This window comes from Bidens hawaiensis, unplaced genomic scaffold (assembly GCF_021521415.1).
Source record: "Bidens hawaiensis isolate Kalapana, Puna unplaced genomic scaffold, B.hawaiensis_p1.1 tig00011819_1, whole genome shotgun sequence".
NCBI lineage: Eukaryota > Viridiplantae > Streptophyta > Magnoliopsida > Asterales > Asteraceae > Bidens > Bidens hawaiensis.
The window spans coordinates 530,893-558,822 of record NW_027491940.1 but is presented as its reverse complement, the minus strand read 5'-3'; the positions used below and the strand labels follow the sequence as shown (position 1 = coordinate 558,822).

General features: G+C 40.0%; 1 pseudogene across 1 annotated transcript; it reads right to left on the bottom strand.

The window, feature by feature from the left end:
* Window positions 1-387: 387 nt before the first annotated feature.
* LOC143539177 (protein VAC14 homolog) lies at window positions 388-27,396 on the bottom strand (annotated as a pseudogene). Its single transcript, XR_013136385.1, has 20 exons — window positions 27,287-27,396; window positions 27,093-27,206; window positions 26,130-26,195; window positions 23,631-23,720; window positions 23,413-23,532; window positions 23,290-23,318; window positions 13,945-14,087; window positions 13,772-13,866; window positions 11,012-11,098; window positions 10,216-10,323; window positions 9,778-9,869; window positions 9,585-9,666; window positions 8,626-8,691; window positions 8,265-8,380; window positions 7,116-7,237; window positions 2,403-2,564; window positions 2,188-2,316; window positions 2,030-2,098; window positions 1,378-1,617; window positions 388-634 (listed from the first exon to the last, which is right to left on the bottom strand). The product of XR_013136385.1 is annotated as a protein VAC14 homolog (transcript).
* Window positions 27,397-27,930: the final 534 nt, after the last annotated feature.

Below are 27,930 nucleotides of genomic sequence, written 5' to 3'. Positions count from 1 at the left end.
TACATTATTGAAGCAAGAGCATATGAAAACTAGCATTTACGGTCATATATCCCCTATACAACTCATATAGTCCATAAAATAAGTACAAATCCCCAGTCAAAGTACAAACTAATATGCTTAACTTTTTTATCGCGGAATCTCTGTGTATACATGCCTCTACTAAGGGTTGGTATTTGAATATAACGACCCTTTAGCAAAGTTTAACACTTGACCTCTCATTTGGTTAGCTTTCTTACAGAATATTGCAAATACGCAGGTTATATACATAAACAAAATTCGTTCAAGTATTTATTTTTGCATAAGTGTCAATAAATTAGCTTTCTTATAGAATAATGTATTAGATCAATAATAACCAACTTCTAAATCAATATCCTAGCTCTCCTACCCTTGTGGTTTTCAACAAAAAATCAACATAACCACAAGACCGAATTAACCTGAGTAACAAATAATTCAAGAAAAATGAACTAGGATTACGACTTATGATATACGATTTACAATGTATACAGCAATGGCTGTAACTGCAGATACGTATTCGTCATAGAGGTTTACGGGATAGTCTAGACTGCTGTTGGTTTATATTTGCCATCATTAAAGCGCCCTTAGCTTCTTCATAATTCTGAACCTCCTTTGTTTCCTGCAAAATATTCATTTGTTATCGTCCCAAAACGACTTCAACCCGTATCTTAATAAACGGGTTGATTTGGGTTGTGATTTATATCCGGTGTTTTTAGTGCACAAAAACACATAAACTGTTTTTATTCAAATTTTATGATTATTATTGTGATAATAATCTAAAAAGCACATTAATTATTGAGATAGTAACAATCTTAACTAGATGTCAGTTTCTACTCAAATACATAAAGACAGATCAATATATTGTATTGTTACATAAGTCAAAACGAGACTAACGTCCATTAGAGATGTAAAGATCCAGGATCGAGATCGGCTCGCTAAAAGCTCGAACTGAGCCGAGCGTAAACGAGCTCGAGCCTAAAACTAAGCATGTTTAATAAGCGAGCTCGATCCCGAGCTTCACTCGTCAAGCTCAAGCTGGCTCACGAACCTATTAATTATACAACTTTTATTTAAAATATAAAATATGTTTATATAATAATTACTATTATATATAAAATTATATGATAAAATTAAATAAACAGTGTATAATATGTTATATATAAAAACTATAAATAACATAATAACATGTGTAAAATAAAAAAATATTGATAAAGTCATAAATTAATTAATAAATAATAAAGGAGCCGAGCTTGGCTTGGCTACAACCCTAGTCACGAGTCTAGTGATCCAATCATAATTGGCCTAGTGACCAGTATCTTTATTAACATTATGAAACTTTTTTAAAAGGAAGAATATAGAAACCTTCGAGGATATGGAACTGTTGTTGGACAATTTTTGTGATTTTAAGTGGGCCCGATGCTGTTGCTGCATTTGAATGAACCGTTGCAGCCAAGAATCAAAGTTTATTCCGTTACTCATATGACAAGGATCTTCGTTAGTGTTGGAATGCACTCCAGTTGACATGTAATTTCGAATGGGATTAAACGTATATGAAGGCACCGTCTTCAAACGTGTTCTTAAAATCTTAAAGGCTGCACTTTGCTGCAGTGATTAAAAATAAAAAGATGCATGAAATAAATATATAGGATCATTAAAGAACTTCCAAATAATTTAAGAAATAACAATCAATCGTCTTATTTACTGATTATATATATATTACCATTTGATGGTAGTTTTGTCAGTTACTACAAGTAATTTTATGATTACATATGTGTAAATTGGTTATTATACATATGTGAACTTGTGATTGCATATATGTAATCACTAAAACTACATATAATAAATGACAAAACGACCCTCAAATAATACTACATATGTAAAATAAAAACATATAAAATGACTGGTTAAGAGTTCCTGAAGTAACACACACACTCCCTCACTCATACATATACATATATGAAATACAAACATACATATATAAAATATAACATGAAATTGCATTAATGAGACATACCTGAGGAAGTAGCATCAGGAGACCATACAAGGCTTTTAACAGCCATATATATCTACCAGGTTCAAGAAGCTGCAAGAAAGACACAATATATAGAAATATATAACTTTCAATAAATATATATAAATAAACAAATAAATAAATAAATTAAATCAAAGCACCTGCAGCCGAAGATAAGCAAAAGTTGGAGTCTCCAATAGGTGTATTAATTTGTCCAACTGAACCAAGAATCTGACATTAATATCCTCTTCGGTCAGAGACTGAATAACGGAACTTGTATGTTCATAAGCCTAAATCACAGACCACAAAACAAATTAATAATATTGAATTTGATCAAAAAAACAATAAAATAAAATAAAAGAAAACCAATTCTTGCCTGTGCTAATAAACAAAGACTTATAATAGCCATTGATGAATGGCACCACGAGGCATACAGTGAAAGAAAGAAGTCTTTTCCAGCAGCGTTAGATAACGAAAGCTTTAAAAGATCTCGTAGACCAGCCAACTCGGATGAAGTAAGCAAAATTAAATTTAAAGCCTGAAAAAATATATATAGTATATGTTATAAGCTACAGATGATTAATTTGTTCTTGTTAGTTGTATTTAGTTATAAATAGATGTAGTTGTTTATGTATTTCTCACACCTTCAAGTAATAAACATTACTTTCACTACAACCATCTTCTTTACATGGTATCAGAGCTACGGCTCTCGATCCAAACCCTAGCCGCGATCTGACCCGAACCTGAGTCTGACCAGCCGTCACCAGCAGCCTTCAGATCTGAAACAAGCTCCTGCCTTGTTGTTCTGTCCTGTCACGAAATCTTTTTTTTTTCTTTTCGACCGTGAAACTACTGTTCACTGACGAGCACTGTTCACGCGAAATCACTGTTCATCGCGGAAACACTGTTCTTGCCGGAAAACACTGTTCAAGCCGGGAAACACTGTTCACGCGGAAAACACTGTTCACGCGGGAATTACTGTTCACGCCCGGAAGTCACTGTTCACTGCCGGAATTTCTGTTCGCTACCGGAATTACTGTTCGCTGCCGGAAAGTTACTGTTCGCTGCCGGGATTAACTGTTCACGACGAGTAACTGTTTAAGCCGGAATCTGTTCCCGCCCTCCACCCGCACTTTTTACTGTTCACAGTCAATTTCCAGTTTCGTGTATCACTATGGGCGAAAATACATACATGTATACATTTACTAAAGAGGAGCATGATCTTATTCAACGGTTTCTTACCTCCCAGTTGCCTCATCCTCAAACCAGCTCGGCACATTCAGGTAAACCTTCTAGCCTTGACTTATCATGGGTGATTGATTCTGGAGCCACACATCACATGACTGGGAATCGGGGTATTTTTTCTAGTCTTCAAAATGTTTCCCATGCACCGGTACGTCTTGCCGATGGATCTTCATGTCCCGTTCTCGGCATAGGATCCATCAGTAACTCGGAAAACCTAAAACTGTCTTCTATCCTATTTGTTCCTAAATTTCCTACCAGTCTTTGTTCAGTGAGTCAGATTACCAAACAAAACAACTGTTCTGTGACCTTTTACCCAACTCACTGCGTTTTTCATGAACTAGGAACAAATCGGGTAATTGGTACCGGTTTTGATTCAGGAGGTCTCTATCGTATATCCCCGTTTTCGCATCCTGTAGCAAACTTATGTGATTCCGCTGTCAGGGAGGCTCACTGTCGGTTAGGTCATCCCTCTACAGCGGTTCTGAGGCAAATGCGACCAGATTTACCACTTTCGTCTTTTAATTTTCATTGTGAGTCGTGTCAACTTGGTAAACATACCAGGCGTCCCTATCCCCCTAGGGTGCCCAATCGAGTCAGTTCTTGTTTTGAACTGTTACATTCTGATGTATGGGGCCCTTGCCCTATCAAATCTACGTTGAGTTTTGAATATTTTTTATTACCTTTATTGATGACTATTCTCGCACTACTTGGGTTTATTTATTGAAATCTCGTAGTGAGGTATTTTCCATATTTTAAGAATTTAATGCTTATGTTCAAAACCAATTTAACACCACCATTAAAACTTTACGATCTGATAATGCTAAAGAATATTTTTCCACCGACTTTTCTTCATACTTAAAAACCAACGACATTATTCATGAATCATCGTGTGCTTATACATCTCAACAAAATGGTGTGTCCGAACGCAAAAATCGTCACATATTGGATGTTGCTCGCACAATCATGATCCAATCACGTGTTCCTCATCGTTTTTGGGGAGATGCCGTTCTCACTGCCACATATCTGATTAACCGCATGCCCTCAACCGTTCATGGTAAAACACCGTTTTCTGTACTATTTCCCAACGATGATCCATTTCCTCTCGCACCTAAAGTATTTGGTTGTGTCGCCTATGTTCATGACCATAGTCCAAAAACCATCAAACTTGATCCTCGAGCCATTCGTTGTGTCTTTCTTGGTTACTCACGGGTTCAAAAAGGGTATCGATGCTATAGCCCATCACTTCACCGATACTTTACCAGTGCCGATGTCACTTTTCACGAGTCTCCTTACTTTCCCGAGTGTTCCACTCCTGTTTCTGACCCGTTTCCCGACCTCGATATACCCACATCTCCCTTCATCCCCACCATTCCTGTGTCAATTCCTTTTACCGATCCAATCTCTACTGATTCTGACCCACCGACAGAATCTCCGCCACTGCTTTTCACATATGCTAGGCGGGGTAGGGGTCAAACATCAGCGACTCTTGATTCACACCCTGGCCACGACCCCGAAATACCCTCCGATACTCCGTCTACATCTGAGCAATCCACACCTCTCACTAATACATCCTTACCCGATCCAACAACCTCTGATACTCCCGTTTATGATCCTCCTGGTGCCCCACTTCCCGATATACCTATTTCCTTTCGCAAGGAACCCCGGAAATGTACTCGTTACCCAATTCAGGACTATGTTGCCTACACCCACCTATCTCCTGAATCTCATGCGTACACCACTACCCTTGATTCCTACCCGATTCCCAATAATGTGACGAGCGCTCTCGCTCACCCAGGATGGAGACAGGCTATGGAAGATGAAATTGGGGCTCTAAAGTCCAATCATACATGGGATCTTGAAACACTTCCTAAAGGGAAGCGTATTGTTGGTTGTCGTTGGGTGTTTACGGTTAAACTACACCCGGATGGCTCCTTACACCGCTTAAAGGCTCGGTTGGTTGCAAAAGGGTATTCTCAGGCATATGGCATTGATTACGATGAAACCTTCTCTCCGGTTGCTAAAATGCCATCTGTCCGTATTTGTATCGCTCTTGTTGCCATTAATCATTGGCCGCTCCACCAGCTTGATGTCAAGAACGCCTTTCTTAATGGTGTTCTTGAGGAGGAGGTATATATGGAGCAGCCCCCAGGGTTCGTTGTTGAGGAGGAGGCCTCGAAAGTTTGCAGGCTACGTCGTTCTCTATATGGTCTTAAACAGTCTCCCAGGGCATGGTTTGGTCGATTCTCTAGTGTTATGGGACGGTTTGGGATGACTCGGAGTGCCAACGATCACTCTGTCTTCTTTAGACACCAGAAAGGAAAGAGGATTATCGTAGTTGTTTATGTGGATGACATTATAATCACAGGTGATGACGAGGTCGGGATTATCGAACTCAAGCAGTTTCTTCAGTCTCAGTTTCAGGTCAGCGACTTAGGTCGATTGAGGTATTTCCTTGGCATAGAAGTATCCCGCTCTCCACAAGGAATACTTCTCTCCCAACGAAAGTATGTTCTTGATATGTTAACTGAATGTGGCTTACTGGGTTGTAAACCTGTTGATACCCCAATGCTTCCTACAAAGAAACTCCTCCCAAAGGAAGGAGATCCAATGAAAGATCCTGAGCGATATAGACGGTTGGTTGGTTGGTAAACTTAATTATTTAACTGTCACACGACCGGATATCTCCTAGACTGTCAGTGTTCTGAGCCAATTTATGGCTACACCATACACCGGTCACTGGGATGCTGCCCTTCATGTCTTTAAGATATCTTAAGACCTCACCTGGCTTGGGTATATTATACTCCGATCAGGGTCATTGTCGTGTAGGTGCCTTCACGGAAGAAGGAGATGGTCGGATATCAGGGTTCTCATATGCAGATTGGGCAGGTTGTCCGATTTCTCGACGATCTACCACCGGATATTGTGTGTTTGTTGGAGGAAATCTTGTATCATGGAAGAGTAAGAAGCAACACACGATTTCCCGGTCGAATGCCGAATCGGAGTATAGAGCCATGGCAGATGTAACATCAGAGATGACATGGGTTCGTCGTCTTCTCAGAGAGCTCGGGGTTGTTTCTAATGACTTGATGAGGTTATACTGTGATAGTCAGTCAGCCATTCACATAGCCAAGAATCAAGTATTTCATGAGAGGACAAAACATATTGAGGTCGACTGCCACCTTATCAGAGATCGAGTAGTAGGCACACAAACTGATCCTCCTTCCATTCAACCAGTTCATGTGAAGACAAATTTTCAGCTAGCAGACATTCTAACTAAACCGCTCCGGAAAGCTCAGATAGATTTTATTTGTAACAAGTTGGGCATGATTAACATCTATGCTCCAACTTGAGGAGGAGTGTTAGTTGTATTTAGTTATAATTAGGGTTTTAGCCCATATAGTTGGCTAAAGCCCATGGGCCTTTTATGGGTTGATAGCTAGGGTTTATTTGTGTATAAATAGATGTAGTTGTTTATGTATTTCTCACACCTTCAAGTAATAAATATTACTTTCACTACAACCATCTTCTTTACAGTTCTTGATCTAAATAAAGAGTCATTTGTTTAATGCAAATGTTTATATTTAAGCATGACAAGTCTCGAGAAAAAGATAAATTATTTATTTTATTTTAATGTTAAACTAAATAGATGTAAGTTCTTAACATCAGTATTCTGTATTACTTCTAGTTAGTACATAGTTTAATACAAATAATAATTAATAACCTTTATTTGCAAATACAAAAACTGAACCTAGTGAAAGATAAGCAAAACTGAAATAAGATTATAAAGAAGATTTATTTTTATATTTCAGATAATGTTTAAAACAACGAATTGTAAAAGGAAAACCTGAACCAAAACCGCTGCATAATCCAAATCTTCTTCCCGTTCAAGAATTGTTGAGAGTTCACGATAAAACCCTTTCAGCATCTAAAAGCACACAAAGTCGGCGGATTATCAAAGCACCACGCCTGCAAAAAGAAACCATTAACTTAAGAAAATAAAAAAGTAACAAGAATAATACCGATTAATGTGGGTTGTGATTTTAAAAAAATCAGAAAATCTAGCTAAAAGAGCAACGGGTCAAACGGGTTGAAAATCGGCCAGTCAATTTTCAAGCATGTAACCCTCAAATTCACTTTTATTTAAAGATTCAGATTAATATTGTAACAATATTGTTTGAGCAGTTATACATAACGCATTAACTAATATTTTAATACCTACAACCAGTGGCGGATCCAGGAATTTTGTCAAGTGGGTTCACTATTCGGGTCGGTTTGACGGTTCAGGTCGTTCCGATTGTTCGGATCGTTTCGTTCGATGGTTCAAGTCGGTTGGACGATTTGGTTAGTTCAGTTGACCAAGATTGAGATTTTACTAAAGATCACCTTTGATTCCTCAAAATAATGAACAAAACATTCTTTTAGAAAAACTAGCATATCTCTCTTTCTTATAACATGTAATACATAACAACCACAAGATTAAATTGCTACATTGAGCAATTTGAAATTGTGTTGATTTTTGTTTACAAGAGTCACCTAATTGTGTTAATAAAAATACTTTAGCTAATAAATGAATGTTGCAGAGTCACATCTTTTGAAGTTAGCCACATACACTCAAGCAGAAGCAGAAGGTAGGAAGATACAGACACAATTAATCAGTTTAAGAAAAAAAAAACCCTACTAAAAGTGGGAATCGAACTCAGGTTCTCACAGTGACAAACAAGGGTGTCTACCACCAAGCCATGATGAAAACTTTGTTTATGAGTGCACTCACAATTTATATGTGGGTTCACTCTCATATTTTAAATAGGCATTCTATATAAAAACCGAAACTCAGTGGGTTCCCGTGAACCCGCACCCGATTACCTAGATCCGCCCCTGCCTACAACCTAAATTTATTTTGACCGATTACTTGTACCGCCCATCTGCCACCTCTAATATTTTGTTCAAGAAAATAATAATAATAATAATAATAACTATAATAATAATAACTCACTTTTCCAGGAGTGCATCATCAGTTCGAAATTTGTGAACTAAGAAAACAAGAAGCTGAGAGAAGTTTTGTTGATCTTTTGCTATGCATGCATGTACCTCCAAAACCAGGAGCACTACCTGCAAATATACACAAAACACGGTCAATAATAATTATTATCATCTTTGAATTATCTATTTGTCTAATTATATCACCAGATATGTTTTTAAAACTAGCAAGTTTCAATTGAGTCCATAAGAAAAAGGTTTCTATTTGTCTATAATAAAGAGATATTTGACAAACAAGTTTTTTAAACATGTTGAAATTGAATTATGTGACTGACAAAACAGAATCTAAAAAGTGTTGAACTAAAAAGAAGGATTACCTTATCAGATGGATCTGAGAGTGCTTTCAAGAGTGTGTCAAAAATATCATTCAGAGACGAAAGAACCTGTCACACATTTTTAGATCACAATAAACATATACCTTATTTCAATTAATAGTAATGACAAAAGAACAAAAATTCAGTGCAAAACAATATTTTTTTTGTCTAACTTAAACTGAAACCTTAAAAGATTACAATAACAAAAAACACAAAATAATGGTTTTAACTTGGATGCACCATAGTTATTAAAAGCGTGCGATTTTTGCGCTTAAGAGCATTAAAAGCGCCAGGCACATTAACTGCGAGTTGCATGCCTAGATATTTAAAGCGCAGTAACTGTTCCCAACATTCCCATGTGTATAAAATATCATTTAAACAACCTGTTCCTATTCTCTAAGAGTACCTAAAACTCCATTATCTAAATGGTTCCATAATCAATTATATAGCACACAAAATCATCAAGAAACTAAGAAATTACAGGTTAGTTTTGTTCTTACTTTCCTATTTTCGAATTTCTTTCTTTTTATTCTGCATTTTATGTTCTTTATTTCTTATAATCTTATGTAACTTTAATATTCGAATCAGCAAATGGTTTCTTCTCAGTTTGATGATGATTAAGTTGTTTTAGTTTCTGGTTTTTCTAATTATTATGATGTACTTGGTACTACTTCATGTTTTGGATTTTGGTTTTTGGTTGTTTTATAAACTATTGGAAGAATGAATGTATGCTTTCTTATTAAGATGTTCTATTTTAGTTAAAAAATTGTTTTTTAATGTGCGCTTTTTTTTAATCGGGCGCTTTTTTTGCGCTTATTGCTTGGGCGCTAGGCCCAGCCTCAACGCTTTTGAGCGCTTATCGCATTTGATAACTATGGGATGCACCAGCAAATACTAGAAAACTAAAACAAAATAGTAACTATTTTAAGATATAAATACACATTCTGAAGGTTTAAGGTTACCTCAGGACGATGTCTATTCAAAAGGGCCGATATCCAGTGCAATGATTCAATTCGAGTAGCCTCATATTCACTAGATAACTGCCTGGTAAAATGGTGAAAGGGGATTATATTTACTGCCATAATAATCTTGTCTTCAAAAGTCACATCCATTATTCATAACCCAAACTAGTTTTACCCAACCCACCCATCATACCTCTTTGCAATAGAGAGGATTGCTCCAACATCAAATCCTTCAGCTGGGTCAGCCTTAATTGCACGGAGCTCATCATTTGTTTCACGAGCTACCTAATAATCACATATATAAAATTTTATTATTATTCATAATGTTCATGAAGCCATTATACATATATGTATGTATAGGATCATGATCATTTCAGAATTTGTACCACTCTAAACTAATCAATTTATTTTACTTTATATGTATAGTATTATTTGATGTTAGTTTTGTCATTTATTGTATGTAATATAATGATTACATATATGTAATATAATAAATAACAAAACTACCCTCGAATAATATTAAACAAATGGATAAAATGATTGGTTGCTAGGCGTTCTTTAAGCTCATAATTTTTGGAGTCCTGAAGAGATCCAAACCCTATATACACACAACATGGAAGTAGAAACTTACAACTCGTATTTTTTCTTCTTTATCAGCTATGCAAGGCAAGTTAGCTCCCAATATATCAGCATAATAAGGAACAAGCTGGTCTCCACCAAGTTTTACAAACTCGTTTATCTACACAAAGTTGTCTAATTAATGTGTGAACAAACTACAACACATGAGTAAGCCCTAAAATATTAGAGGTTGTGACGATCCACTGGCACTTTCTTATCTGTTTCCTAATACTATTTATAAAACAATTAATGTGTTAATTATGATTACAAAACAACATTTTTCACAGTTATAGATACTGTAAAAAAACCTAGATTTGTGCTGAATACGCACACAGGTCCGTTTAACTTCATTTTTTCATGATTAAATCCATAACTTTATAACTCAACGATAAAGCCATTTAATTAATCATGCAGAGAAGAAGAAAAAAACTAAGTGTGAGAACTTTATTGTTAAGTTTTAGAAGTTAAGAAATTAAAATATGCAAAAATTAAAGGCAAGGACTAATGTGTAAATTCAGCAAAAAGTCCATAGGATTCTTTTTTTTCTTTATGATTGGCCTTATAATAATTACAGTCCAAATCTTTGAATTAATTTATCTATAAGTTGCATGTGTTAAATACTATCTGAGGCCAACTTTCAACCCGATTGACCCTCCCCCCTTAAACCATATTTCCAGTTTGACTCTTTCCTCTTTCAACTAAATTTTTTAATTGACCAGTAAATGGGTAAAAACTGGCATACCATAAACTCTCATAAGAATGTACAACTAAGAAAATGATACATATGATCCAATTAAAAAAACTGTTACCCAAGTAATTGCAGTCCAACGGGTAAATTCATCAGGGGAAGATGCACGTTGTACAAGTATTTCAGCCATCCGACCATAATCTACAGACTTCAAGAGTAGCACTGCTCGAGTCAGGAATTAACAAATAAACAATATAATAAAAAAAACACACATAACTTTTAATAATCATAGTTACAGATTTTGTATAGCAAAACTTGTTAGGAACAAAGCGGCGCGCGGAAGCGAAACAGCACACACATGCACAACGATAAACACACATAAACGAAAATATAAACGACACAAGAATTTAACGTGGTTCGGTCCCCGCGAGGGGACCTACGTCCACGGGCTGCAACTAGGTTTTCTTATTAAGCTCAAGGCACACAAGATTACAATTACAACTAGGGTATATATAGACTAAATCTAGGGTTCCTAACTTGTTCTCCAAGTTAGGCCCAAACAAATAAGATGGGACCCATTAGGGCCGGCTAACCCTAATTAGGGCCGGCTGCCCTAATACCCTTTGTTCGAGTCTCCAACCCTAACAATCTCCCACTTGGAGGCTCGAGCAATCCTCAATCCACCATCCAAGCAAACCCTATACCTGTAACTCCAGTAATCTTAAAAACAGAAATCTTCCAAGCCTCCAGTTCCAAGAACAAGCTAAAACTTCAAATAAAAGAAGTCCTCCAAGCCTCAGTTCCCATAAACAAGCTAAGACTTCAATCTAATCCTCCTAGTTGCAGCGGCCCGCTCCTCAATTACCTGAAGAGCCAGTTGAAGCTCCATTGAGCTCCAACCCAACAGTCATCAATGACCCAGCCATGGCAAAACCCGCCATTGACTCATCCTCAATCTCAACCGGCTCCCACTGATTCGAACTACCGGCTCCAGAGACTCCCAGAGAAAACACCACTCTCCAAAACCTGCAAGTACCCAGGAGAGATTTTCCCATTCGGAATTCCGGTATTCAAAACCCAACGGTGTTTTGAACTGTACCTAGAACACGGTTCGTGCTCCCACTGTTCCAAAACCCCTGACCTAGTTTAAACCTCCGAATGCACTCAGCTACATCCCGGTGGCTCCAGGATTCACACTTGCAAAATGAATCCACTTAGCTCTACCCGATGCAGCGAGCCAAGACTTTAATACTCGGAAGTTGGTTCCCTTCTTCCAGCGATACATAAACTTGTACCTTCCCAAAGTCTTCAATAAGATTCACCAATACTTCACTACAGTGGGTAACATGAAATGAAGTATACCAGAATCTCGAACCCAAGAGTCTCACTGCCTTCACTGAGTCCCAATGCATCAACCCAGACACATTCTCAGAAGCAGAATTCATTATCTTTTGACATTGACTCTAAAGAATGTCACGAACCTCCATGCAGCTCCACGAAGTCAACTATGCCCAGCTCCCACTGTCCCTGTTATCCCAACCCATTACCAAAACCAACATTCCATGAGATTATCCCCGATCGTACTTTTCCCGGTAAACGTGTTCACCCAGCACAAGATCCCGGATCCCCTCAAATGTCGAACTGCTGATCACCACCGAACAAGAAATAATTTCATAGTTCCAGACCAGCTAACCGGCAAACGGTTATAACTAACAGCAGTAGAGCTTTACCGAAAGCAAACGGTACCAAGGATTCCGCGATTGTACACCCGATCAGCTAATCCTAACCGAATAAACCTTTCAACCTGACTTCCCTTTTTTTTCACTTATGTCGTCACCAGCACACCAGAATCAGAATACTTAAAACCCAAAGCATTCCAACCTGCTAGTTCCATTTTCACCTGTTTTATCCCACAGTACCACATCCAAGTTCCTTTGACAAAACCAACCAACCGAAATCCAAACCGGTCAAACCTTCGATCATACCCATCCCGTCTTCAGCTATAACAATAGCAATCAGGAAACAAATCGAAACAGTGAACACATCAATGGTACGAGCCAGAACTTGACGGATGTTCTCTACCGAACATTGTCAACTGACCGATTTGCTCCTACAATAAACTTCGCAGACAAATCTAAACCCAAATATTGATTTTCACGTAACTCGGTTCTCAAACAGTTGATAATAAACAGTCAACAGAAACTAACTAAATCTCTAACCTTTATTCGACGAATCCAAGAGTTTTATAACCAAACCCTAATCGGCGGCTTCAAAGAGATTAACCTGGTACTATAAACAAAACCATTTATACCCGCGATGTCATAACCCGAAACACCTGACCCGACCTTCACCTGCAAACCCGAGTGAGACCAGCAACTTCAAGAGATCCAAAACCGGAACTCTAATTGCAAATTCACTCCAAATCAGCCCCGAACAGCCCTGTTTTCTTTCCCTTTTTGCGCAACCTAGGGTTTCTCCTTTACGAATCGTTCTTCCGTGCAATACCGTGTGCAACAACGAGCCAAAGCTCTGATACCACTTGTTAGGAACAAAGCGGCGCGCGGAAGCGAAACAGCACACACATGCACAACGATAAACACACATAAACGAAAATATAAACGACACAAGAATTTAACGTGGTTCGGTCCCCGCGAGGGGACCTACGTCCACGGGCTGCAACTAGGTTTTCTTATTAAGCTCAAGGCACACAAGATTACAATTACAACTAGGGTATATATAGACTAAATCTAGGGTTCCTAACTTGTTCTCCAAGTTAGGCCCAAACAAATAAGATGGGACCCATTAGGGCCGGCTAACCCTAATTAGGGCCGGCTGCCCTAATACCCTTTGTTCGAGTCTCCAACCCTAACAAAACTCTTACTGGGGAATTCTTGATTTCTTGAAGAAATTCAGAAAGTGCCGAGTCAGCTTGTTGCCGGATTTCAAGGCTGGAATCACTTAACATATTAAATAAACCTGAGAGCTAGTCATGTCAGTTGACTTCATAAAGACATGCCATTAAAAGATGTGAAATGACGATAATATCCTTTTTACCATCAAGAAAATCAGGAAGAAAACCGAGCATATCTATGTCTGGAACACTGTCCAAAACTGTAATCCATCCGACCAAAAACTGACGCACGTATGGATTCAAGACATTCATACGCTCCCGCAATAATGGAATAAATTCTTCAATGCTGACAATGAAATACACTAACATTAAAATAAAATAACATAAAATAAAAGGTTATTTTTAATACACAACACCTGACATAAATACAAAAATCGGCGATTTCAACTAGGCCTGTAAACGAACCAAACGTTCGGTGAACGGTTCATTTATGTTCATTCATTTGGTAGACGAACAACATGAACAGAAGTTTTGATCATTAAGCTAAACAAACGAATATGAGCATGTGTCTCGTTCGTTCCTTTTGCGTTCAACGTTCATTCTTTTAACTTTGTTTGTGTTTGTTCGTTTACGTTCATTTATGTTTGTTATTTTACATTTGTTTAAGTTCGTTCGTTTACGTTAGTTAATATAAATTCATTTAAATTTTTTAGGCCCGTTTACTTCTAATTGGTCTTAGCTAAATTATGTTTGGTCTTCTATGTTCAGTTATGTCTGTTCATTTACATTCGTGAATCATTTGTTTATATTGTTACGCTTTCTAAACAAACGGAAACGAACAAAAAAAACCCGTTCGTTAGGTTTGTTTACAGGCCTAATTTCAACCAGTGTTTTCTTATGGATTGACTTGGGTTGTGTTTTATCTCAAGTGGGTCAAACCAAAAGAATAGCATAAGGAGGAACATGTCGAGCCGGTTGAAAGTTCCCAAAAGTCTATATTTAATACGTACAGGTATACAACCTACTAAATTGTTTTATTGACAATTCTAATGATTATTGAAATAAAATTCTTTCTGTACACATAATTAAATTATCAAAGTTTTAGATATTAAAAAAATCTAAATGCAAAAAAGAAGTGTGGGCCAATAGGAATAATATTATATTTAAAACTATATAAAAAAAAAAGATGATAGATCACCTGAATTGATCACTCTCAGTCACAATGTCCTGTTGCATGTTTAACAATTAAATCCATAATCCTCGCAAGTCAGGAGCGTTGAGTCCTGACTTGTGTGGATTCTCCATGAGGTTTTGGTAGTTTTGAACATAGTGATCAATTATGTTAAAACCACCAATTCCATCCTGGAGCTTCAAATAATGTAGTTCTCGACGTTCCCGCTATGCGGGGATGTTATTTCCGTTTCCGCAAGCATTGCCCAGAAGATCCTTCTTGGTTCCAATTCCCTGCGGAGCGCTAGGTATGTGAAGGGTTTTGCCTTGACACTGTACCCGCGCCCGTCTTATGGTTACTTGGTTACCAAGGTATTCCTGGCGTCAATTCCCTGCGGGTGCTAGGTATGTGAAGGGTTTTGCCTTAACACTGTACCCGCACCCGTCTTATGGTTACTTGGTTGCCAAGGTATTCCTGGCGTCAATTCCCTGCGGGTGCTAGGTATGTGAAGGGTTTTGCCTTAACACTGTACCCGCACCCGTCTTATAGTTACTTGGTTGCCAAGGTATTCCTGGCGTCAATTCCCTGCAGGTGCTAAGTATGTGAATGGTTTTGCCTTAACACTGTACCCGCACCCGTCTTATGGTTACTTGGTTGCCAAGGTAAGGGGTATTTTCCCGCTTACTTTTGAATCTTTTTGAATTTTTGAAATTCGAAGAGTTGGTGAAAGGATAAGAACAGTCCAAACCTCTGAAACGTCGTGCGACGGTTTCTTCTGACTGTGTCAGGACGTGCAGGAAGTTATGGTGATGTGAAAGTACATGGTCATTCCAGACGCTTTTTCAGGCGCGTGGGCGCGATTTTTCGGGCGCGTGGCCGCGAAATTAATGGTACGCGTCCTTTCAACAGCTGTTGCCAGCTTGCTTTTTGCCACGTGTCATAGTTTCATTGCACCTTCGATTTCTCTCTCTTCCGCATTAAATTCATCGCATTAATTGCGATTAGTATATAAAGGGGGGGAGGGTTCTTTGTAATCCACACTTTCACTCTTCTCTTCATCTTCAAAACGATTTCCAGCGAATACTCACCTTTCAGTCGAGCATTCTCTTGAAATCGTTTTCTTCTTTCATCTGCAAGATGTCTTCTCGTGATCTCGAATCTACAGCCCAGGAGGCTGGGGTGTTTGCCGATGACAAGAGTACTGCTGGCGAGTGCCAGTGTGCTCTGCCTGTCGATCTGTATCAGTACATCGTCAGGAAGTTCATGCTCGAGTCTCTCGAGCCTGAGTTTCCTGAACCCCATCAGACGGTGTATGATGCCCCCAGAGGCAAGATCGGGGTTTATGCTGCATTCTTTGTCTATGGGAATCTTAGGTTCCCTTTGACAAAGTTTGTGTACCGTGTCCTGGAGAGGCACGGTGTGCACCTGACCGAGGTGCACCCGATGGCGATCGCGAAGATTCGCCACTTCGAGTGGGTGTGCCGGATTCTGGGCATTGAGCCCTATGTCGACCGCCTGATGACCTTCTACTCTTGGAGGTGCATCCAGGGGTGGTATACTCTGATAACCCGGATCAAGGGTTTGAAGATTAGCGCAACCGAGCGCAGTCTTCGCTCGTGGAAGCGGGAGTTCTTCTACATCTCCGCTCGCGCCATCCCCCTTGCCATGAAATTCAAGAATGGGCAAGCACTTCCCAGCCTTCACGCCTCCAACTACCAGGAGGCGGAATGGTTCTCGAAGATATCCCGAGTCCAATCTCCGGTTTGCGGAGTCCGGGATGGTGATGCTCGGGATGAGCCGGGTGTGGAAGGATGCGGATGCGCAAAAGATCCCAATCGTCCTCGAATACGGTTTGAACTCTGTTCCTTACGGTATGCTCTGTTTCTTTTTGTTGATTTAGAATCTCCTCTAACTTCTTTCCTGTTTATTTCAGAGGGGAACGACTTGCAGTCGCTCCTGTATCCGCGGGAGGCTGACAGTTCCGCTCGGATGGGTACTCGCGCTCTAGACGAGAACGAGTTGCCCATCCTAGAACAAACGGCGGATCGGTTCGTGGAGATCTACCCGTTAGGTCATGAGATCCTGAGCGCCAGGCGGCCAGGTAAGGCGATATTCAACCCTCGACCCCTCAATGTTGAAACCTCTGCTGGAATTCCTCTAATCTTATGTTCTGATGAGGAATCCGCAGATGGTCCTCCGTTGGTGCGGAAGAAGAAGGATGCCGGCGGGAAGGGGAAGGAGAAGGTGGCCTCTACTGCCGATCCGGTGCCTCGGTCTGACTCAGAGGCCGAGAGCGAGGAGGTGGCGGGGAACCCGGGTGGTGATAGGACCACTGCTCCGGAGGCTGCGACTGTCACCTCCGGAGAGCCCCGGATGACGACGGTGAGCGGCGCAAAGAGGCCGGCTCCATCGGGTTCGTCCCCGCCTGTCCGCACTTTCAGGCTCAAGAAAACCCGTAAGTACAAACTTTATTTTTAACTTCATAGCTTAATATCATTAACACTTATCTTCTTTGTGCAGGCGTGGATGTTGACGCATTCCAGGGTGGAGCGCAGAGGAGTACCCCTCCGCCCATGACGGTAGGCTTGGTCAGCCTACCTGAGGCGACGACCCAGGCGGCTGCGCCTGCGCCTGCTTCCGCTGGTTCAGTTGCTCACTCCGTTGAGCCGACTGTTCCAGCTGTGATGACATCACCGCCGGCTGTCAGTGCATTTTTACCGCATCTTTCACTGAGCCGGCGGTTACTTTTGCTGCGGATTCCGCAGCGGCGACCGCGGCGGCTTTTACCATGCCTCCTCCGTCATCGGCAACGACGGCCGATCCTTCAGGTATGTATGGGGCTTATCGCCAACCTCTGCCTCCTTCCCATCTGCCTGACCTCTTGGATGGATTTCCCTTGGGTTCAGGTGATGGGTTTGGCGGCTATCGGCCTGTTGTTGACCCTACAGGTGCGTAGGGTTCTTTTGGCCCTTTTCATATTTTTATCATCTTTTCCTAACTGCTTTATGTTTTTTGCAGTGTCGGATTCCAATGAAGTGTATGTTCCACGATGGAACATCCGCCGAGGAACAACCCTTCGCACACCTGTGGAGTGCGTGGAGTGGGCTCATCACGCAGCTCCCAGTGGTGCGTTGGGGGAAGCCATGGCTAGCTACCAGGAGGGTAGGCTAACCAATGAGCTTCGGGTTCTCCTGGCCCGGATGCAGCCGCGCGTCGAGCTGCTTTGTCATGAAAACGACAAGTTAAAAGCAGCTCACATTAAAGAAGTAGCTCAGGCGCGAGCTGTCCGGGAGGAGAATAGGAGGCTCTCCGCGGCTGCTGCGGAGAAGGAGAAGGCCTTCAAGGCTCTCGAGGTTGGAGTTCAGGCCCGGCTCGAGGCCCGTTCCAAGGCTGCCCAAACTGTTAACGAACAGCTTCGGCTGGCTAAGGAAACTGCAAGGAACGCAACCGAGAGGGCCACCAAGGCTGAAGCTGTTGCTGAGCCTCTACGCATGGAGAATGAGGAGCTTAAAGCCAAATTAGAGGCTCTCCAGCAGGCTCATGATGCATTGGCGAGGGAAGACGCCAAAAAGCTCCAAGAGATCTTGGACCAGAGGGGGGTGCTTGACCACACTGAGCGGAAGTTAAAGGGCGTCGAAGAGGCTGCGGCTAAAGAAGTGTTGCTTGCCAACCTCAACAAGAGTGAAGCCGAACGCGCCCGTAACGAAGCTCAAGCTGCCCTCCAGGAGGCTCTGGTTGCCAAGGAATGGCTTCTTCGAGAAGCGTTGTCTCAGGTATGTTTAGCTTCATGTCTTCACGCTTTTCTTTGTAAATAGAAAAGGTTTTGATACTTGTATATTTTCTTTTTTTTTGTAGGTTGTGCATCGAGTCTTCACAGAGACGTCTTATGACGATGCTATGAGCGCAGCCCTCAACGCTTCTCATGAGGATGGGGAAAAGGCCGGCTTCCTGCTTGGTCTAGGGTTCGTTGAGAAAGGCATCCCGCCTTCCAACTTCCCTTTATTTGATGTGGATACTGAAGCTGTATACGACCAAGCAGTGAATCAGTATGCCGCCTTCCCGCATCCGGTGGTGGAGAAGGTAAACGAAGTTGCTGCTGCTGATGATGGGCTAGCTATCCTTACAGCTTTCCTTGAACTGCCACGCTCTACTGATGGTGCTGGTCCAAGTGGAAGTGGCCCTGAAGCTTGATCCTGAAGATCCCTTCCCACTGCTAGGATAGATTTAGCTTGTATAGATTTATATTCTTGTAGGCGGGTAGTTACCCGACCATTCTTGTAATGAATATTATGAAATATAAATCTTTGTGCGGGTAAGACCGCTACTTTCACTGGATTCCTTGCTTTATAAACTTTATATGACTTGCATACTTTAGTTTAAATTAGCAATTTTCCAAGTGTTTAGAATAAGTTAACCTTTGAACGTGGTAGATAATAGGTTGAAGTTTTGCTTCCTCTTTCGTGATTGTGCGGGTAGGACCGTCACTTGCACTTAGTAGGATGGCTAAACTTTACCTACATCTGACCTGCGTGGAGGTTTTCCTCATCTTTTTTGAAATTTCTAAGTGTTTAGGATAAATTAACCTTTGAACGTGGTAGATAATAGGTTGAAGTTTTGCTTCCTCTTTTGTGATTGTGCGGGTAGGACCGTCACTTGCACTTATTAGGATGGCTAAACTTTACCTATATCTGACCTGCGTGTAGGTTTTCCTCATCCTTTTGTTAGAAATTCTCTGTTTTAAATAAGTTAACCGTTCGACGCGCGGTTGTCAATAGGTTCGGTTTCCTCTCATGATTTGTGCGGTTAGGACCGGCACTTTCATTTAGTTGACCAAAGTTTACCTATGACTGACCTGCGTGAAGGTTTGCCGTTTTTTGGGTTTATGCGGGTTTTGCCGCCTTCCCCACGCAACGACTTTCCACGTAATTATGCGGTGAAACCGGCATATTAGTGTTGAATAAATTAACCGTTCGACGCGCGGTTGTTAATAGGTTATTCAGTTTCCTCTATCATGATTCATGCGGATAGACCGGCACTTTCATTTAGTGGGATGACTGAACTTTACCCTTCAACTGACCTGCGTGAAGGTTTGCCGTTTTTTGGGTTTATGCGGGTTTTGCCGCCTTCCCCACGCAACGACTTTCCACGTAATTATGCGGTGAAAACCGGCATATCCGTGTTGAATAAATTAACCGTTCGACGCGCGGTTGTTAATAGGTTAGTGTTCAGTTTCCTCTATCATGATACATGCGGATAGACCGGCACTTTCATTTAGTGGGATGACTGAACTTTACCCTTCAACTGACCTGCGTGAAGGTTTGCCGTTTTTTGGGTTTATGCGGGTTTTTGCCGCCTTCCCCACGCAACGACTTTCCATATAATTATGCGGTGAAAACCGGCATATCCGTGTTGAAAGTTCATAAAGTATAAATGTAAAATCATCAGCGTCGATGTTCTAAGGAGAATCATTTCCATTAGAAGTGGCTCTGGGCCTTTTCTTTACAAATTTGGAATTGATCTACATGCAAACTGTGTAATTGAGCTCCCTTCCATGTTGTTGGGATGGGAGTGCCATCGAGCCGATATGCACCTGGTTCGGGATCTCGTTCTTTACGCAGCATGTAGTCTCCACATTGAAGCTGGAATTTTTATTCGTGTTTTCCCCAGTTGGGTTCTACACGGATCAGCCTGCTCAGCGTTCATTGCGCCACGAGGTGCGCGAGCGTCCCATCTCTGACAAATGCTTCGACCATGTCCTTTACGTTTGTGCATTCTTCAGTTTTGTGGCCTTTTGTCCTGTGAAAGTCACAGAATTTGCTCCGATCAGCATTGGGACGATGTCGGATTATTGGAGCCTTTGGCCATGGGAGCTCCTCAGTGGCGAATATCTCGGTGACGCTTTTGGTGAGTGGCGTCCATCTGGAGTTCTGGTTCGACCGTACGTTATCCCTTCCGCCTAACCGATGTTGCAAGCCGGATGAGGTGTCAAAGTTTACCCTTGACTGCCAAATGCCTAGCTTCCGCTTTTTGTTTAATCGGGTGGTAAGGACGTTGTCTTCTCTTGTTTTCTGGGTGTAGAGGTTTGTGCTCTGTGGGAGATCTCTACCCAGTTGCTTCTCCGTTTCCGTAAAGCGTTTAGCTGCTGTCATGATGGCATCCCATGTGGATGGCATGCCATCTTTACCCGTTAAGGTGCGGATGAGCTCTGGGTCGTTCGCGCCCTGGATGAAAACAGCGCGAACAAGATCTTCGCTGATATTACCCAGACTAAGCTTCTTTGAGTTGAAGCGAGTGATGAAGTCTAGCAAAGATTCATCTTCCTCTCGAATGCATTTGAGGATTGTCCATTGCTCCTAGGTATACTTTCGTTGTTGGCTGAAGTGTTGGCTAAAATTCTGTTGGAAGTCTGCCCAGTCGTAGACGTGGTTGACCGGTAGACGATCGAACCACGCTCTAGCTGCCCCAACAAGCGTCATTTGGAACATGTAACACCACGTAGGTTCCGTCCAACTACTGACGGTTGCCCCCGCTATGAACCTGTTCAAATGATCGTCTGGATCAGATATACCATCGTAAGTGCCGATGTTGGACATCTGTTTGGCACATTTCGGGGCGATTGCTTCCGCAATGTCCCTTGCAAATTTGGACGTTCCCGCATTTGCCACAGTTGGTCTAAATGTTTTGGAGAAGTCACGTGGGCTTCCACCTGGGTTTTTTGGTTTGAAGGCTTCCCCAAAACGCCTTCTCGGTTGGGAGTCCGTTTCTTTACGCTTCCCTTTCGCCTTATGACGAGGGTTTCGTAAAATTTACTTCACTTGCCCCGGCTTGGGTAACCGGGGTAGTGTTTGTAAAGACTGTGTATCCGGTATTCCCCCCAGTAGCTGGGGTTGTGGTTACCGGAGTTTCTTTAACCATCTTTCCAGAAGTTTGAAAAAACTGAAAAGAAATGAAGTTCTAGCTTTTATGCACGGATGGCGCCAATGAAGAAACACTAACCAGACCCCGGGCAGATTACGGATAACCTGGGGGTTAGATAGATGTTTCCCACGAGGGGTTAGACCCGGCAAAGATGGTTCTTCTGATAACCTGCAAAACAGACACCGTGAGCTCGTCACTGAGAAGGGGGGGGTTCCTCCTTGTGACCACCCTCCGGCGTGAGAATCAGACTAGATTGCTCTTTAAATATAAATGTATATTAAGAGATTGCTAGAGCAGATATCAGGTATAATATGATGATAATATGATAAGATGAGATGATCATACCATTTGGGGTATTTATAGCCGAAGGTAGGTTTCCAAGGAGGTGTGGCCGGCTGAATAGTATTCCTGTTCTACCAACTGTGGCCTACGCACGTGCCCTGCTGGTAGTTGGTGGGTAGGCAGCGGCTGACAGTGACCAGGCCTGCTGTGTACTATTCCTTTTCCACCAACTGCCGGCTATGCACGTGGTATGACAGGAGTTGGTGAGTAGGCAGCGGCTAATAGTGACATACAGTACAAGAGCATGCTGCTCGCCATACTGTTGTCAATAAGCTGTCGTATCTTTAGTCAGATCTTTTGCCCATACCTCGTCAGGTACAGTACAGAAGATCTTCCCGTATCGTACGGACTGGCTTAGTTGGGCGGGAGTATTCCCCCTCCCGCCTTTGTGCGGGATTGTTCCCGGCTTTGCTCATTCCTTCAGGTGACAACTGAATGATTGAGAGCTAAGTGCCTTGTGCGTGTAGCCTTGCTGCGCGGGTGGCCTTCCCTGATGGCTTGTATCCGCAGCTGCGGGAACAGGCAGAGTCCTTCACCATTGGGAGGCATTTCCTGCGGGAACAGCTTGCGTACTGCGCGTAAGGACGTCACGTCTCTGAGCATGGTGGGTCCTGCGGATCCAGTTGGTTTCTGCGCAGACGTCCCTCTTCAAGGTGAGTCTTGCGGGTCCAACTGGGCTCTGCTGGGACCTACCTCTTCAATTTACATTCGTGAATCATTTGTTTATATTGTTACGCTTTCTAAACAAACGGAAACGAACAAAAAAAACCCGTTCGTTAGGTTTGTTTACAGGCCTAATTTCTACCAGTGTTTTCTTATGGATTGACTTGGGTTGTGTTTTATCTCAAGTGGGTCAAACCAAAAGAATAGCATAAGGAGGAACATGTCGAGCCGGTTGAAAGTTCCCAAAAGTCTATATTTAATACGTACAGGTATACAACCTACTAAATTGTTTTATTGACAATTCTAATGATTATTGTAATAAAATTCTTTCTGTACACATAATTAAATTATCAAAGTTTTAGATATTAAAAGAATCTAAATGCAAAAAAGAAGTGTGGGCCAATAGGAATAATATTATATTTAAAACTATATAAAAAAAAAGATGATAGATCACCTGAATTGATCACTCTCAGTCACAATGTCCTGTTGCATGTTTAACAATTAAATCCATAATCCACCACATATGTAAAATATGAAACTGAATAACAGATATCACAAAAAGACAAAAAAAAACTACCTTCACAAGTCTATCTAAAAGATGAGCAGCACTCTGTACATTGGGATCCGAGTCTGCTGAAAGCTTACACAATGCATCAAATATATTGTTAAAGTGTACAATAAACTCTCCTCTTACAACCTGCAAAAAGGCATGAAATACGCTCAAATTTTTGTTATGTTTAAAGCTTAGAACAGAAAGAAAAAACCTTGCTTGATGAAGTCTGAATTCACTCTCACCTTTGCAATGTTATATAGCGCTTCACAAGCCTAATAACGAACTCCGCTATCTTGGTCAGAAAAAGAGTTTATCACAGGCGGTATTATTTGCTGGCAATTTGTAAGGGAGAAGAATGAGAAAAATTGAATATATTCATCATATACTAGTAAATAATGAAAACTTCTTATAAACTGAACTCCTTAGTAGCATTTGGACAGAATAGCGAGTAGAGCATGATACAAGATGTGTTATTTTTAACGCAAACATATAACGTTTTTTGATAAATTTTAGATTTATCAGATGGTATGCTTAGACTTTAAAGCAAAAACCTCATTCTTGTTTCAGTTGCAGATAAAATTTAATAACATCATACAAAATTATTTCTGTACTTGCTTTTGGTGCTGATTGAAATTAAAAAGAAACAGATAATGTATCTCATGGTTTCCCTTGTCCGTACTACAGTCATAAAGCAAATCATAGTCTTACTGTTCGTTTCTAAAAGAAAAAAGCAAACTGTATACTCATAAAGAACTACATAAACCGATTACATATGGGTGCTAAAGTGAAATTGCACTGATTTAATGTATATAATGTATATATGTGTGAACCCTCGGGTGGGCAAAAGTGAAAATGCACTAATTTTTTACGTTTTACTAATCTCGTGAAAATAACGCTAAAAGTGACGGAAGGTTAATCAGGCATCATGTGGTGGCGTTGATAGCCGAAAGACAAGGGTACATGCACCAATCAGCCGTTGTCCCGATGATTGAGTGCTATGTGCCTTATGTCCAAGGCTTGATGCAAAACTACTATCGAGCCGGGGGTCTCACCCGAAGCAGCCTCTCTATCTCTATGGGGTAGAGGTAAGGCTGTCTACATCTTACCCTCCTCAGACCCTACCATAGCTTTGCTATTGGTGGGATATACTGAGTACGATGATGATGATGATGATGATGATGATGATGATGATGATATGGGTGCTAAAAATACAAGTTTCCATAAATCTGTATAGTAATTGATTTTTGTTAATATCTTGACATTATTGAATAGCAGATGGTATCATGGCTATCAAATGCGCTAGGCGCACTCAAGGCGCTTAGGCCTCACCTGGGGCCTAGGCGCCAAAAAAGCGGGGGTCTGAGAAAAAAAAAGGCACTTACATCAAAAATTAAAAATATATTATGTATATGAAAAATAATACTATTCTTCAATAAAATAAACAAGAGCTATTATATAACATTTAATATCATCTAATTAGTACCAAAAGTTCTAAAATAGTCAAGAGTCAAATGTAATGCCAAAACTTGAATAACAAAATGTTCAATGTAATTCCTTTGACCTCTCCTAGATCTAAGTTTCAATGGCACTCCTTGCGTTATGTTACTGTCGTAGACAATGCAGAAGCGCTCGCCTAGAAACTAGAAGCGCATTTATTGAGCCTCACCAGAAAAATGGGCCTAGGCTCAAGAAGCGAGGACTTTTAATAACTGTGGATGGTATCATATACATGTAACCAGTTTGAACATTGGAATTCAATGAATACATTATCAATCTTAATGAACTTCCAACTATTTGAAACCTCAGACGTTGTGAAATTGCCAAGTGTCTAGGATGGATCCTAAAACGGTTTTCTCAGGAGTAATCCATAAAGAAGTTAGTTTATGTCGTTTTCACCCTAAGGCCTAAAACAACTGTATATTTAGGGCTTTAGGCTTACAGTTAGTAAACTAGTGCCTACTGACTCCACCATATTTAACATTTCAATTCACGTATTGGTTATTACTGTGAAGGACACCCTCATATTGGGTCCGGTCCATTGGGCTCTGGCCCATCACATATTGCTCATTAGGATTGCCTCGCTTCCCTTTTATAAAAGAGTACCTAACTCCCTATTCTATGGGCTCTCATTCTACTTGTCTCTCCTACTCGCATGATAGCAAGCCAACCACCTTACAGTCTTACACTATGCAGCCGATATCGGTGCTATATCAATGCTAGAGCGGTTATCTGACATTTAGTAGAATATCAGTCAAAATATTGGTACCGATAATATCAGCGATATTGACCGATATATCACCGATTTTCCCGAGATCAGTTTTTCAAGTCTTAATTATCAATTCTTAGTGTTTAATGATAGTGTTTGTAAGTTGCAAAAGGTTAATTTGTTAATGGTAGGAGGGTATACTGAATTGTTAGTTTTTAATTGCTTTATATAAAAATTCTGCATGATATTAAAATTACGATATCCCACCGCGATAACCAATATCTCAATTATCGGTCCTTGACTGATATCCGATATTTTTCCGCATTAACTGCATAAACCTTACAGTTACGAGCATATGTTATCCCTAAATGATTTATGATTTCTATAGTAACAATCTCACAAACCAATATAATGCACTAGTTCTCTCACATCAATAAGCTACTTTCTTTCCTAAATCCTAATTAATCTTAGCCCAACAATATTCCAACTATGCAACAAAAAAGCTAACCAGAATATCAGATAAATAAACTCAAACCTCAAGATGCTGTGCAGCTTCAGTGCTCAATCCAACAGTAGCTGCAGCTAAACCAATTAATCCACCCTGCAAAAAATCTAAACATCACACTAATATAGAATAAAGAAAACCGTGAAGTATTACATATTATTAACAATCTATATGTATGTATACAATGAGGATATATACAAAGGAAACCTAACCAAATCATATCACCTAATTATGGTAAGATATAATCACAACAAACCCTAACTAATACATTCTATCTAACAATTAACAACAATGAATCTCAAAATATGTGGATGTCTACATTCATTATACCTTCTATTGATTGGCTTACGGCGAGTAAGCAAACTAATGAGTCAACAAATTAATCACACCAGTAATCTTATCATCACATTAACATAGAATAATAATAATGAAAACTGTAATGTATTATACATTATAAATCAAGTATATATAGTTATATACAGATACAATGAGGATATCATAAACATCACATTGATATAGAATAATAACAAGAACTGTACACTATTATATATCATTAATCAACTATATATACGAATACAACGCGGATATTAACAAAGGAAACCTAAACGAACCATATCTCCTAACTATGATAATTGCAATAAAGCATAACTAACACATTCTAACAAACGTATACCTTTTGGTGATTTGCTTGCAGCGAGTAAGCAAACTCATGAGTCAACAAACTACTCACAGCAGTAATCTTATAATCACATTAACATAGAATACTAACAAAAACTGTAACGTATTATACATTATTAATCACCTATATATATACAGATACAATGAGGATATCATAAACATCACACTAATATAGAATAATAACGAAAACCGTAAAGTATCATATATACGGATACAACGCGAATATATACAAAGGAAACCTAACCTAACCGAATCATATTTCCTAACTATAATAATTACAATAAACACTAACACATTCTAACAAACGTAAACTACCTTCCGATGATTCGCTTGCGGCGAGTACGCAAACTCATTCGCCAGCAACTTAATCACAGCAGTAATCTTATCATGATCACCAACAGCCGTCAACTGCTTCACAATTCCTTCAACCTATAACACCACAAATCAAAACCTAATAATCCAAAACCCTAACTAACTAACTATCAAAAACAAACAGTTCAATTACTAACCTCCAATGCCGCATTCTTCCGTTTCTCGTATAACTTATCCGATAAGTTACGTAACACAGCTGCCGGAATCGCAGTTAAGGCGTCCGCCATTATATATATATATATATATATATATATATATATATATATATATATATATATATATATATATATATATATATATATATATATATATATATATATATATATATGTGTGTGTGTGTGTGTGTATATATAATTGAGCTGAAAACAATTAGCGAGTTATTGAATTGCAATAATAATAATAATAAAATTGATGAATATGATGTAAACGGACCAAGTGATGAATTGAATTAGTGAAAATTGAAGTGAAATAATTAGTTGATGAATCTGGATGAGTTTGTTTATAGATCTAAATTAAATATAAATAGGATTAATTAATAATTAGAATGTGATTATGATTATTATTTGTAAAATTAAAACCCCTAAAATCGGATGAGTTTGTTTATAGATCTAAATTAAATATAAATAGGATTAATTAATAATTAGAATGTGATTATGATTATTATTTGTAAAATTAAAACCCCTAAAATCGGATGAGTTTGTTTTGTTTACTGTTTTAGTTTAGTTTCCAAAGGTGCAGGAGAAGACCTGACTGACGGGTGTGGGTGTCATGTGTGGGTAGG